This window comes from Ambystoma mexicanum, chromosome 11 (genome assembly GCF_040938575.1).
Source record: "Ambystoma mexicanum isolate Mex_15411 chromosome 11, UKY_AmexF1_1, whole genome shotgun sequence".
Taxonomy (NCBI): Eukaryota; Metazoa; Chordata; class Amphibia; order Caudata; family Ambystomatidae; genus Ambystoma; species Ambystoma mexicanum.
Genome location: NC_090934.1, coordinates 1,046,367,043 through 1,046,381,844, shown reverse-complemented (window position 1 = coordinate 1,046,381,844; position 14,802 = coordinate 1,046,367,043).

The following is a 14,802-nucleotide window of genomic DNA, read 5'->3' as shown; positions in this document are numbered from 1 at the left end:
CATTTAACTGACTCAACAAGAATAATACTTGATCGTGCATGTGTCCCTGGCTGCCAATGACCCCAGTCTAGCTGCCGGACAGAAGAATTCTTAATCTGGTTCAATTCCTCTGCACTTGGAAAGAGACCATGGAGTTATCTGCCAGCCTTTCTGCCACACGCTTCTCCCAGGGTCAGCCAAAGAATCAGAGAGCCCGAGACTGTAAACTCCTCTGAGACAACTGCCAGCCCAGGAACCTGAGAGAGAGAGCACCTCCTCCTTCCAGCCAGCCTTTTTAAGCTCTCTCGAAACCTGCCCATGTACATAAGTTGCACCTATATGAAATGAAAGAGTGCCAGCCATTTTTTGTTTTGCAACGTATCAGTCAGAACCCCCTCCCTTGAAACTCAGCCAACCCTTTTGAAAGTTCTGACAGTGGTCATCCTGAATGCTTAGAATGGTGGCAATGAAAGCAAATAGCTACAACTCAGTGCTGTCTCCAGCTCTGACAGTATTCTAACCTATGAAGTAGTTTTTAGTTGAACACATTTCACATTCCACAATTCTGACTTGTCACGTCTTCATTCAAACAAAGCGCAGCCTTAATTCTGCACATGTTATTTATTGCATTTCCAAGCTAATCTTGCACAGCCCAAATGCCTTGCACATTGGGTTTATCAATCTGCACCAAAGTTTGTACACAACAATCATGAACTGATGTGCTCGGAATGTTAATAGGGAATATGTTATACGTTAGATGGATAAAGTAAATTAGTACATGTTAGTCTTATGGCCCACACCAATTCAGTCCATGGCTGTGATATGGCGTAAAATACATGTTGTGCAGTATCAGTTCCGAATTCATGTGTTAGGTGGCATGTGCTTTATGTATTCACAGTATTGACATTTACCAGATTCAGCATGAGTCTCACACATGAGTCTCACACTCTTGCTCACTACTGGGATCAATATTTTACCCTTGTTGAAATGTGGGGCCTTAGCTAAAATGTGGAGTTACTGTTGGAATTCAGAGTCACCTTTTCCTACAGTCTACACTGTGTTGACCATTCATTATTCGACATTTATTCAAGATCCCAATTACGGCTAGACAAAAGTTCCCTAGGTGTGCAACCGCTTCTGGACAAGGAGGAGTTTAAGCTATTAATGTTCCCCTTGGTCCACATTACTCAATTTCCCTGGATGTTAACTGTCATTTTAGCACAGGGCTTCTCCCTTGTTTTAGTAGGATATAGCTTAAGAGACATACTTAACATAGCATGATCGCTCAATTCAGTTGAAAGAATAGAAAACTCTTGCAAGTGAGCATGAAAGGGAGCATTAATACATACAAAGTCTATACAACTCTTCGAGTGGCCATAAGTGCAAGTTACTACTGAGCTAATGCCCTTAGGATTACGACGGCATATGTCAAACTCGGACAATAGGTCCAGCCAAAGGCTGCTTCTTTTTTGCAACTTCGGCGCTTCTTCATCCACTTCATCTAGAATATCTGTCATTGTCCTTAGCATTCAAAACTCCCTTAGAGCAATCGGTATTGAAGTCCCCCAACAAAATAATACCTCCCTGGTGCCCCTGTTGGACCATGACATTAGAGCATCAGAGACTACCATCATTACCTCCTCAGTGATACGTTCATCAGGAGGGTCATAAAGAGTTTCAACTAGAGTTTGAATTCCATCAACCGGGAAGTTAGGCAACACAGGACAGAGAAAATTCAGGTGGCATCTTGCACCAGGCATAGTTCTTAGGGACAAATTTGATTTAGCACCAATGTAAAGCCACCCCTTGGGAACCCCCCGATGGAGGGCTGTGCTTGACTAAAAACCAGAGAGAAACCATCTAAATCAAACTGTGTCAGGAGCCAGGTCTCTTATAGGAGGAACAGATGACGCTCACCTCATTTAACTGACTCAACAAGAATAATACTTGATCGTGCATGTGTCCCTGGCTGCCAATGACCCCAGTCTAGCTGCCGGACAGAAGAATTCTTAATCTGGTTCAATTCCTCTGCACTTGGAAAGAGACCATGGAGTTATCTGCCAGCCTTTCTGCCACACGCTTCTCCCAGGGTCAGCCAAAGAATCAGAGAGCCCGAGACTGTAAACTCCTCTGAGACAACTGCCAGCCCAGGAACCTGAGAGAGAGAGCACCTCCTCCTTCCAGCCAGCCTTTTTAAGCTCTCTCGAAACCTGCCCATGTACATAAGTTGCACCTATATGAAATGAAAGAGTGCCAGCCATTTTTTGTTTTGCAACGTATCAGTCAGAACCCCCTCCCTTGAAACTCAGCCAACCCTTTTGAAAGTTCTGACAGTGGTCATCCTGAATGCTTAGAATGGTGGCATTGAAAGCAAATAGCTACAACTCAGTGCTGTCTCCAGCTCTGACAGTATTCTAACCTATGAAGTAGTTTTTAGTTGAACACATTTCACATTCCACAATTCTGACTTGTCACGTCTTCATTCAAACAAAGCGCAGCCTTAATTCTGCACATGTTATTTATTGCATTTCCAAGCTAATCTTGCACAGCCCAAATGCCTTGCACATTGGGTTTATCAATCTGCACCAAAGTTTGTACACAACAATCATGAACTGATGTGCTCGGAATGTTAATAGGGAATATGTTATACGTTAGATGGATAAAGTAAATTAGTACATGTTAGTCTTATGGCCCACACCAATTCAGTCCATGGCTGTGATATGGCGTAAAATACATGTTGTGCAGTATCAGTTCCGAATTCATGTGTTAGGTGGCATGTGCTTTATGTATTCACAGTATTGACATTTACCAGATTCAGCATGAGTCTCACACATGAGTCTCACACTCTTGCTCACTACTGGGATCAATATTTTACCCTTGTTGAAATGTGGGGCCTTAGCTAAAATGTGGAGTTACTGTTGGAATTCAGAGTCACCTTTTCCTACAGTCTACACTGTGTTGACCATTCATTATTCGACATTTATTCAAGATCCCAATTACGGCTAGACAAAAGTTCCCTAGGTGTGCAACCGCTTCTGGACAAGGAGGAGTTTAAGCTATTAATGTTCCCCTTGGTCCACATTACTCAATTTCCCTGGATGTTAACTGTCATTTTAGCACAGGGCTTCTCCCTTGTTTTAGTAGGATATAGCTTAAGAGACATACTTAACATAGCATGATCGCTCAATTCAGTTGAAAGAATAGAAAACTCTTGCAAGTGAGCATGAAAGGGAGCATTAATACATACAAAGTCTATACAACTCTTCGAGTGGCCATAAGTGCAAGTTACTACTGAGCTAATGCCCTTAGGATTACGACGGCATATGTCAAACTCGGACAATAGGTCCAGCCAAAGGCTGCTTCTTTTTTGCAACTTCGGCGCTTCTTCATCCACTTCATCTAGAATATCTGTCATTGTCCTTAGCATTCAAAACTCCCTTAGAGCAATCGGTATTGAAGTCCCCCAACAAAATAATACCTCCCTGGTGCCCCTGTTGGACCATGACATTAGAGCATCAGAGACTACCATCATTACCTCCTCAGTGATACGTTCATCAGGAGGGTCATAAAGAGTTTCAACTAGAGTTTGAATTCCATCAACCGGGAAGTTAGGCAACACAGGACAGAGAAAATTCAGGTGGCATCTTGCACCAGGCATAGTTCTTAGGGACAAATTTGATTTAGCACCAATGTAAAGCCACCCCTTGGGAACCCCCCGATGGAGGGCTGTGCTTGACTAAAAACCAGAGAGAAACCATCTAAATCAAACTGTGTCAGGAGCCAGGTCTCTTATAGGAGGAACAGATGACGCTCACCTCATTTAACTGACTCAACAAGAATAATACTTGATCGTGCATGTGTCCCTGGCTGCCAATGACCCCAGTCTAGCTGCCGGACAGAAGAATTCTTAATCTGGTTCAATTCCTCTGCACTTGGAAAGAGACCATGGAGTTATCTGCCAGCCTTTCTGCCACACGCTTCTCCCAGGGTCAGCCAAAGAATCAGAGAGCCCGAGACTGTAAACTCCTCTGAGACAACTGCCAGCCCAGGAACCTGAGAGAGAGAGCACCTCCTCCTTCCAGCCAGCCTTTTTAAGCTCTCTCGAAACCTGCCCATGTACATAAGTTGCACCTATATGAAATGAAAGAGTGCCAGCCATTTTTTGTTTTGCAACGTATCAGTCAGAACCCCCTCCCTTGAAACTCAGCCAACCCTTTTGAAAGTTCTGACAGTGGTCATCCTGAATGCTTAGAATGGTGGCAATGAAAGCAAATAGCTACAACTCAGTGCTGTCTCCAGCTCTGACAGTATTCTAACCTATGAAGTAGTTTTTAGTTGAACACATTTCACATTCCACAATTCTGACTTGTCACGTCTTCATTCAAACAAAGCGCAGCCTTAATTCTGCACATGTTATTTATTGCATTTCCAAGCTAATCTTGCACAGCCCAAATGCCTTGCACATTGGGTTTATCAATCTGCACCAAAGTTTGTACACAACAATCATGAACTGATGTGCTCGGAATGTTAATAGGGAATATGTTATACGTTAGATGGATAAAGTAAATTAGTACATGTTAGTCTTATGGCCCACACCAATTCAGTCCATGGCTGTGATATGGCGTAAAATACATGTTGTGCAGTATCAGTTCCGAATTCATGTGTTAGGTGGCATGTGCTTTATGTATTCACAGTATTGACATTTACCAGATTCAGCATGAGTCTCACACATGAGTCTCACACTCTTGCTCACTACTGGGATCAATATTTTACCCTTGTTGAAATGTGGGGCCTTAGCTAAAATGTGGAGTTACTGTTGGAATTCAGAGTCACCTTTTCCTACAGTCTACACTGTGTTGACCATTCATTATTCGACATTTATTCAAGATCCCAATTACGGCTAGACAAAAGTTCCCTAGGTGTGCAACCGCTTCTGGACAAGGAGGAGTTTAAGCTATTAATGTTCCCCTTGGTCCACATTACTCAATTTCCCTGGATGTTAACTGTCATTTTAGCACAGGGCTTCTCCCTTGTTTTAGTAGGATATAGCTTAAGAGACATACTTAACATAGCATGATCGCTCAATTCAGTTGAAAGAATAGAAAACTCTTGCAAGTGAGCATGAAAGGGAGCATTAATACATACAAAGTCTATACAACTCTTCGAGTGGCCATAAGTGCAAGTTACTACTGAGCTAATGCCCTTAGGATTACGACGGCATATGTCAAACTCGGACAATAGGTCCAGCCAAAGGCTGCTTCTTTTTTGCAACTTCGGCGCTTCTTCATCCACTTCATCTAGAATATCTGTCATTGTCCTTAGCATTCAAAACTCCCTTAGAGCAATCGGTATTGAAGTCCCCCAACAAAATAATACCTCCCTGGTGCCCCTGTTGGACCATGACATTAGAGCATCAGAGACTACCATCATTACCTCCTCAGTGATACGTTCATCAGGAGGGTCATAAAGAGTTTCAACTAGAGTTTGAATTCCATCAACCGGGAAGTTAGGCAACACAGGACAGAGAAAATTCAGGTGGCATCTTGCACCAGGCATAGTTCTTAGGGACAAATTTGATTTAGCACCAATGTAAAGCCACCCCTTGGGAACCCCCCGATGGAGGGCTGTGCTTGACTAAAAACCAGAGAGAAACCATCTAAATCAAACTGTGTCAGGAGCCAGGTCTCTTATAGGAGGAACAGATGACGCTCACCTCATTTAACTGACTCAACAAGAATAATACTTGATCGTGCATGTGTCCCTGGCTGCCAATGACCCCAGTCTAGCTGCCGGACAGAAGAATTCTTAATCTGGTTCAATTCCTCTGCACTTGGAAAGAGACCATGGAGTTATCTGCCAGCCTTTCTGCCACACGCTTCTCCCAGGGTCAGCCAAAGAATCAGAGAGCCCGAGACTGTAAACTCCTCTGAGACAACTGCCAGCCCAGGAACCTGAGAGAGAGAGCACCTCCTCCTTCCAGCCAGCCTTTTTAAGCTCTCTCGAAACCTGCCCATGTACATAAGTTGCACCTATATGAAATGAAAGAGTGCCAGCCATTTTTTGTTTTGCAACGTATCAGTCAGAACCCCCTCCCTTGAAACTCAGCCAACCCTTTTGAAAGTTCTGACAGTGGTCATCCTGAATGCTTAGAATGGTGGCAATGAAAGCAAATAGCTACAACTCAGTGCTGTCTCCAGCTCTGACAGTATTCTAACCTATGAAGTAGTTTTTAGTTGAACACATTTCACATTCCACAATTCTGACTTGTCACGTCTTCATTCAAACAAAGCGCAGCCTTAATTCTGCACATGTTATTTATTGCATTTCCAAGCTAATCTTGCACAGCCCAAATGCCTTGCACATTGGGTTTATCAATCTGCACCAAAGTTTGTACACAACAATCATGAACTGATGTGCTCGGAATGTTAATAGGGAATATGTTATACGTTAGATGGATAAAGTAAATTAGTACATGTTAGTCTTATGGCCCACACCAATTCAGTCCATGGCTGTGATATGGCGTAAAATACATGTTGTGCAGTATCAGTTCCGAATTCATGAGTTAGGTGGCATGTGCTTTATGTATTCACAGTATTGACATTTACCAGATTCAGCATGAGTCTCACACATGAGTCTCACACTCTTGCTCACTACTGGGATCAATATTTTACCCTTGTTGAAATGTGGGGCCTTAGCTAAAATGTGGAGTTACTGTTGGAATTCAGAGTCACCTTTTCCTACAGTCTACACTGTGTTGACCATTCATTATTCGACATTTATTCAAGATCCCAATTACGGCTAGACAAAAGTTCCCTAGGTGTGCAACCGCTTCTGGACAAGGAGGAGTTTAAGCTATTAATGTTCCCCTTGGTCCACATTACTCAATTTCCCTGGATGTTAACTGTCATTTTAGCACAGGGCTTCTCCCTTGTTTTAGTAGGATATAGCTTAAGAGACATACTTAACATAGCATGATCGCTCAATTCAGTTGAAAGAATAGAAAACTCTTGCAAGTGAGCATGAAAGGGAGCATTAATACATACAAAGTCTATACAACTCTTCGAGTGGCCATAAGTGCAAGTTACTACTGAGCTAATGCCCTTAGGATTACGACGGCATATGTCAAACTCGGACAATAGGTCCAGCCAAAGGCTGCTTCTTTTTTGCAACTTCGGCGCTTCTTCATCCACTTCATCTAGAATATCTGTCATTGTCCTTAGCATTCAAAACTCCCTTAGAGCAATCGGTATTGAAGTCCCCCAACAAAATAATACCTCCCTGGTGCCCCTGTTGGACCATGACATTAGAGCATCAGAGACTACCATCATTACCTCCTCAGTGATACGTTCATCAGGAGGGTCATAAAGAGTTTCAACTAGAGTTTGAATTCCATCAACCGGGAAGTTAGGCAACACAGGACAGAGAAAATTCAGGTGGCATCTTGCACCAGGCATAGTTCTTAGGGACAAATTTGATTTAGCACCAATGTAAAGCCACCCCTTGGGAACCTCCCGATGGAGGGCTGTGCTTGACTAAAAACCAGAGAGAAACCATCTAAATCAAACTGTGTCAGGAGCCAGGTCTCTTATAGGAGGAACAGATGAGCTTTCTGCAACATTTCTCCTCCCATCGGATGTTGCAAAAAGGAGAGATAGCCCAGAGTGTTCCATGAAAGAGCTTAAAATATCAACTCATTATCTGTCTTCCCCAGTCAAGGCAGGGCCACCATAGGAGAGACCCAGATACCTTCCATTCATGACAGAGGACATAGAGGAACAAAAATTGCTTATCAGTGCTTAATGTTATATTCTTTCCCCACGAGTGAGGTGACAAAGTGGGCCAATACCCAGTTGGTTATACTGTGGTAATCCGGCAGTTCCAGACATTCAATGTCTCTTGAAGATAGTATCAGTTCAGGAATGAGATGGAATATATCCAGTAATCTCAAACAATTTATAAAGTGGCTCCTTTCGGAAGTCGGTGACTCAATGATCTTCAGGTGCCTGAGATCAGCAAAGCGGGGGTACACTATTGCAGGTTACATATTAGGAACTACTTTCACAGGAAATCCCTCTGATATGACCACGTTGGAAGCTTGGGTTATGCCTACATCTTGATTCTCAGGATTGTAGCTGATATGTTCTTGTGGGGAAAGTGTAACCACTGAGAGGGTGGTGTTAGAGTTACATTGAGTACCGATTATGTTGATACTAGGTACACCAACTCTATTAGCTCCTGTCCCACTTGCACTCAGATTACTGGGGTGACTCCTAAACCCCCATTGCTCTGATTTGGTTTGGGCACATAAAGCCATTTATCAAAAGTCCCAAAATCGAGGGTCAGTTCTAAACTCCTCTTGTCCAGCACTTTACTAATGTCTTTACTAGTAACAGTTGTGTTGCTACTGGATACACTAACTCCAGCGCCCACCTGCACTTCTGAGCACAGATGGGGCCTCTAAATCCCCTTTGGTCTAGTTTGGTTTAGGTACATAAAGCCATTTCTCCAGAGACCCGAAATAGAGGCTCAATTCTGACTGCCTCTCGTCTGGTGTTTTGCTGGTGTCCTTTGGAGGCCTTTCCCCATTCATAATATGGCTCATAGCGTCTTTGGTCTGATGATCTGTTTCCACTTCCTCATCTGCAGCCACACTTTACAAGTTATTTTTCTTCTCTATAAAGATTGGAGCTGTTTTTGTGGTATTTCTGGCAATATTCTCAGAACTACCTGGTTGCTATGTACAAGATACTTCTTGGTCAGCTCCATCAACCTTTTTCTTTGTTAGAACCCCAAGGAATTTCAGTTTTGGGCCATTCGCTATTTTCTTTTCTCGTTTGATTCTTTCTTTTCTGTTCCTGTTGCTCATGTGAGGCTACCTCATAGTTGTTTACTTTGCAGCACATCTGTTTCTTTTTTTACTATTTGTCCCAACCGATTCCAGCTCAGCATTGCATTCAAATAGTGTAACTATGTCCTCTAAATCATCAATAGCCTCCCTCATTGGGACTTCTATAGGTATCTGGGCCAATCTGATAAATTCCTCCATTGAGGATTGTGGCAGAGGACTGTCGTCGAAGACATTTATATTATGATTTACTTTCAGACGGTCTGAGCCAGCTGCTGTTGATGTTTTGTTCAGATATTAAGCATTTGACAGTTACCAAATTCGCCTCAATATTAGAAAGGTCATTGTTCATATTTAAAGAATTACCTTGCAAGTCCCTCATCAAGGTTGCATGTTGTTTTCAGATTTTATTTCAACCACGGTGTCAGTAACTACTGTACTTAGTACTGAGTTTAGACCCACTTGCGTTGACTCACATCATTCTGCCTCTTCGATGAGTTCCAAAAGAATGCCAGTACGGGTCTGCACCTCTCCCTTCCACAGTCCAAAGACATTAACGAGTGAGTTGCATGCAGTTAAAGTTATTTTTGTATGGGGCCATGAGGATGGTCAGATAATTGGTTTTGTCTATTTGAAGAGGACTTCTTTATTTCGTCTGCTACTAAGATGTCATTTAACTGATTTAGTGAGTCTTGAGAGCGCACAAGTGCTGGAGTTATCATAATTGGTCTCTAATTAAGCTCCATTTCCTGTGCTCTATTCATTGCGTTTCTGGAGGTGTTCATATCACTTACTTGCTGGTCAGAAGCCAGTACCTCTTTCACACATTCCATGTTTTCCTCTATTCCCTGAGTTGCATTTTCAGGCTCATAGTTATCAACATCTCCCAAACTCCAGAACTAGCTGACAATGTGTACTCTTTTCTGTTTTCAAAAACTTGCCTTAATTTGTTCTTAATAGGCAGGGGACTAGAGGCAGCATTCTGCTCATTTGCTTGTTTCCTGTTCATTTCCTCTTACTCTCCATTAGCCAAAGATGTACTCTGTACTTAAATTCGCACTCACTGTTCTGTAATGTGGTAAACTAGGGAATTTGTTTTTTTTTTCCCCTCGCAGGATTGTCAAACTTAGGTGGCCTCTGTACTTAATACGCACTCACTGTTCTGCAATGTGGTAAACTTGGCCTTGCCGCTCACTTCCTGCCTGCGTACTCTCGTTTTGTCTGTCTTCCCCCCCCACTCCCTCCTACTCCATGGTGCTCTCTATCTCGCCTACCTTCTCTAACTGCTTCTCTATTGACTATCCTGCTCTCCTCACTAAATCTGGTCGGAAAAAGTTTAAAAAGGACATCCTGGTCTCCAACCCAGGCCTCCCTATCGCTGACACCTACACTAGTGCCTGCTCCAAGGAAACTCTTACTGACATCCTCTTTTTCGTGCCTTCGCCTGACATATGGACCCTTCATATGGTCTCTGTGCTCTCTCCTTTCTCCTCTTCTCCCATTAATGGTGGCACCCGTTGGGATGTCCTCTTGGCCTCCTTCCACTCCTCTAAGGCCATCATTAATGTCTACGCTAATGGGACCGTCTTGGTCCAAGGTCCTCAGGCCAACCTTCACCTCTTTGATAGACGCTTCCCACGCCTCATCAACTTCCTTTCCTCTCCTGCTGTCCCCCCTCCTCTGTCCTCGGCTACCTTGCCTCTACCCTCCCTCCCTGCCCCCTCTCGTGCTCCTTCTTCACCTCCCTCTTCTACAGCTCCGCAGGGCGTACCTCTGATCTGTACCCCTCCCCGGAAGTCCTTCAAGGATGGCAACCTTCTCTACATTGCCACTCTTAACTCTCGCTCTGCCATCAAGCATTCTTCTGATATCTGTCACCTTCTTGAGGAACTGGACCTTGATGTCCTCGGTCTCACTGAGACATGGTTCACAGCCAGCTCTGTCACCAACTTTGATACACTCCTACCTGATGGTTACAAGATCCTATCTGTGCCCAGACCCAACCGTGTAGGGGGGGTGTAGCCCTTATCTTCCCTGAGTGGATTCCTGCCACTGTCACTCCTACGCAGACCTACTCCTCTTTCGAATGCCTTGTCTGCCGCCTCTCTCTCTCTCCTAGCCATTCCCTTACCGTGGCCACTATCTATCGACCACCTGGTCAAATCTCCTCCTTCCTCTCTGAGTGGGCTGACCTCTCCTCCTCACTCCTGTCCTCAACCACTCAACTCCTCCTTCTTGGTGACTTCAACATCCACTTGGATGCCTCCTGTCCCCCCACGGGACTCTTTCGTGACCTCTGCGACTCTCTCTCACTCTCTATTCTCCCGTCTGGACCTATGCATTCTGCAGGGCACACTCTTGATGCTCTGATCTCTTCTGACCTTCCCCTCTCCGTCCCTCTCTCCACTCCTCTCTCCTGGAGTGATCACTTTCTGCTATCCTCCCACCTCACCTTCCCTACCCCACAGGCAATGCCACCTTCATCACTGCCACCCACCTTCTCGGTCATCCAACCCATGAAGCGCGTGTCAGTTGAGGCTTTCGCTACCACCTTCTCGCCCCCTCCTCCCCCTTCGGCTGACTCCCACCCTGACACAGCCCTCTCCATGCTCCACTCTGCTATATCTGATACTCTTGATATCCTTGCCCCTGTCATGAGAGTCCGCCTGAAGCCCAAAGCCAAATGTAACTCCTGGTATGACTCGGATCTCGTCACCCTTAAACGCAAGTGCAGGGTGGCAGAGAGGAAATGGCGTGCCTCATGTTCATCCTCTGACAAACTGGCCTGCCGCTTGCTCCAAAGGCAATACCGTCTCTCCGTTCTCACCAAGAAGAGAGCTCTCATCCAAGCCCGCATCTCTGCAGCATCTAACAACTCGGCCGAACTCTTTAAAATCTGCAAGGAGCTTGCCAACCCTGCTGCTGTCTCTACCTCTCCTGTCCCCTCCCAGGCCCTCTGCACTGCCCTCTCACTTTATCTCTAAAACTCAGGACATCCTGTCCTCACTCTCCTCCTATCACCTCCCTCCCTCCCTTCTCGCCCCCTCCTCCCCCTTCGGCTGACACCCACCCTGACACAGCCCTCTCCATGCTCCACTCTGCTATATCTGATACTCTTGATATCCTTGCCCCTGTCATGAGAGTCCGCCTGAAGCCCAAAGCCAAATGTAACTCCTGGTATGACTCGGATCTCGTCACCCTTAAACGCAAGTGCAGGGTGGCAGAGAGGAAATGGCGTGCCTCATGTTCATCCTCTGACAAACTGGCCTGCCGCTTGCTCCAAAGGCAATACCGTCTCTCCGTTCTCACCAAGAAGAGAGCCCTCATCCAAGCCCGCATCTCTGCGGCATCTAACAACTCGGCCGAACTCTTTAAAATCTGCAAGGAGCTTGCCAACCCTGCTGCTGTCTCTACCTCTCCTGTCCCCTCCCAGGCCCTCTGCACTGCACTGCCCTCTCACTTTATCTCTAAAACTCAGGACATCCTGTCCTCACTCTCCTCCTATCACCTCCCTCCTTCCCTTCCCGCCTCTTCCTCTGGCCCTTCTGCAGCCACCCCTCCCCCCTCCTTCTCTGCCTTTCCCCTTTTTTCTGCTGATGAGGTTTCCAGACAAGTCCGATCTATGAAAGTCTCGTCTAAACAGGTTCACCCCTGTTCCTCCAAAACTATCAAGGACCACATCGACTCCCTGGCTCCGGCCCTGGCTGACTTTTGCAACCACTCCTTCGCATCTGGAGTCTTCCCATCCCCCCTTAAGCACTCCCTTGTGCACCCTCTTCTTAAGAAACCCTCTTCTGACCCCTCCTGCCCGGCTAACTATCGCCCAATCTCCATCACTCCCTTCCTGGGCAAGCTCCTGGAGAAACCGGCCATCTCCCAGCTTAACCTCCATGCTGAATCTGTTGGAAGTCTTCATGACCATCAATCTGGCTTCAGAGCTGCCAGAAGCACGGAAACTGCTCTCCTGAACATCCGTGAGGACCTGCTCTTGAATCTCGACTCCAACACTCCGTGTGTTCTCATCCTGCTCGATCTCTCCTCTGCCTTTGACACTGTCAACCATGCCATCCTGCTCAACCGTCTCCGTGATAATCTGGGTATCACTGGTCAGGCTCTGGCGTGGCTGACCTCTTTCCTCTCCAATCGACCCTCCCAGGTCCAACTGGGGTCCTTCCTCTCTGACATCTTTTTCTCAACCTGTGGTGTCCCCCAGGGATCTAATCTTTCCCCCTGGCTGTTCAACCAGTATCTGGCACTCCTTGCCCACCGCATCGCCGCTCTCTGCCCCAACTTTCAGTGCTATGCGGATGATACCCAGCTCATTTTCAGGCTACCCTCGGCCTCCTCCTCTCCTTCCCTCATCTCTGACTGTCTATCTGCTATCCAGGAATGGTGTGCCGCCAATGACCTCTGCCTTAATGCCAGCAGGACTGAGATTCTACTCATCGGCACACCCACCCCCCTCCTTCCCTGCAGCTCTCTGGCCGGCCTCTCTTGGCCCTCTTCCTGTTCCTACCTGCAAGGCAAAAAACCTCAGAGTTATCTTCGACTCCACACTCTCCTTCTCTCCACATATATCCGACGTCTCTAAGAAGTCACACTACCAGCTGCACCTCCTCAGAGGTTTTCTTCTCTTCCTCTCCTTCCCCCAGAAGCTCACTGTCTCCCGAGCCCTGGTTCTCTCGAAGCTGGACTACTGTAACAGCCTCTATCTTAATCTGCCTGCCGCCACTATCCGCCCTCTGCAACTCATCCAGAACAGAACTGCGAGACTTGTCCTTGGCCTCAAGCCCAGGGACCGTATCTCTCCAGGACTGAAATCTCTACACTGGCTCCCAGTGGCTGCGAGGATAAACTTGTCCACAAGGCCTTCTGGGGGCTGGGGCCTAAATACCTTCAACTCTCTCTTCCTAAATATCTTCCTTCCCGATCCCTTCGCTCATCCGTCTCCAACTCCCTCAGGGTCAGCCGCTTCTCGAAGCAACGTGCTGGGGGTAGATCTCTCTCCGCGGCAGGGGCCTCCCTCTGGAACAGCCTTCCTGCCTCCCTGAAACTTGAGGAGAACCATCTCCGGTTCAGGAAGCACCTCAAAACCTTCCTCTTTGCTTCTGCTTTCTCTCTCCCTCTCCCCTGCTAATTCTTCGCTGAAACTGCACTGAATCTGCAACTGGGCCACTCTCCCCGACCCTGGGCCCAGCCACTCTCCAATTGCACTGCCTCCCTGGCAACCCCTGCACTGCGGGACTGTCTCTGTATCCCTCCAGCCCCCCCTTTCCAGCACTTACCTGCACTTACCTTGCACTTGCCACCAGCTGGCCCTCCTTATTTATTTATTTATTATTTATTTTATTCTACTTACCTTTTACTGCACTTCCCCCGCCCCCCTTGCACTTCCCCATTCCCCCCCTTGCACTTCTTCCCTTCCCCCTTCCCCTGCACTTGCGCGATCTGAATGACACCTGGCCTAGTAGGATCGTTGTCTGTCTTCCCCCTGTTCCCCCCTCGCTGCCTCGTCGCGCCTTGAAACACTTGTGTATAGGCGCGTTACAAATGCCATTTATCATATCATATCATATAATATCATATCATATCATATCATATCATGTATGTTGAGGTTCGTCCTGCACTTTTCCAACCCAGGCTATCTAATCCGCTGCTATTGTCACGGGAGGATTGCTCAAGGGTAATGTGCTCGACTTGGTAGCAAGACAACACGGAGCGACACAGCGCGTTATAAATAACCTATCATATCATATCATATCATATCATATTGCCTTGAGATCATCGCCGAGGCTGCCAGTAGGCACATTGTAAATGCTGTTCATGCTGATCAATGCTTTGGCCCAACGCTGTCACACACCTTACTGAGGCTTTTAAGTTTGACACATTTCTAGAAATCAAACTGCACCCGCTATGGTCTCTGTGGGTAACTGCATCCCCACTGCATTTGTGCTAGAGTGCCGCCTGAGGAGGGCTAG